Raw genomic sequence first — 591 nt, forward strand, 5'->3', positions numbered from 1 at the left:
TCCTGACCTCGCGATCCACCCGTCTCAGCCTCCCAAAGTGGGATTATAGGCGTGAGCCACCGCGACTGGCCTTAAAATACTTTATTGCTAAAAATGCTAATGATCATCTAAGCCAAGTCATAATATTTTCATCGATGGAGGGTCTAGCCTTGATGGTGAGGGCTGCTGACTGCTCACGGTGCTGACTGCTAAAGGCTGGGGTGGCTGCAGCAATTTCTTAAAATAAGACAACAATGAAGTTGTTTTCATTCTTCCTTTCATGATATCGATTGATTCTCCCTTTCATGAAAGATTTCTCTGTTGCATGCAATGCTGTTTGATAGCATTTTACCCACAGTAGAACTTCTTTCAAAGTTGAAGTCAATCCTTTCAACCCTGCCACTGCTTTATCAACTAAGTTTATGTAATATTCTAAATCCTTTGTTGTCATTTCAGCAGTGTTCACAGCATCTTCACCAGGAGTAGATTCCATCTCAGGAAACCACTTTCTTTGCTCATTCATAAGAAGCAACTCTTCATCCATAGTTTCATCACGAGATTGCAGCAATTCAGTCACATCCTCAGGCTCCACTTTTTTTTTTTTTTTTTTTT

Source organism: Mandrillus leucophaeus, unplaced genomic scaffold (genome assembly GCF_000951045.1).
Source record: "Mandrillus leucophaeus isolate KB7577 unplaced genomic scaffold, Mleu.le_1.0 Scaffold79, whole genome shotgun sequence".
Lineage (NCBI taxonomy): Eukaryota > Metazoa > Chordata > Mammalia > Primates > Cercopithecidae > Mandrillus > Mandrillus leucophaeus.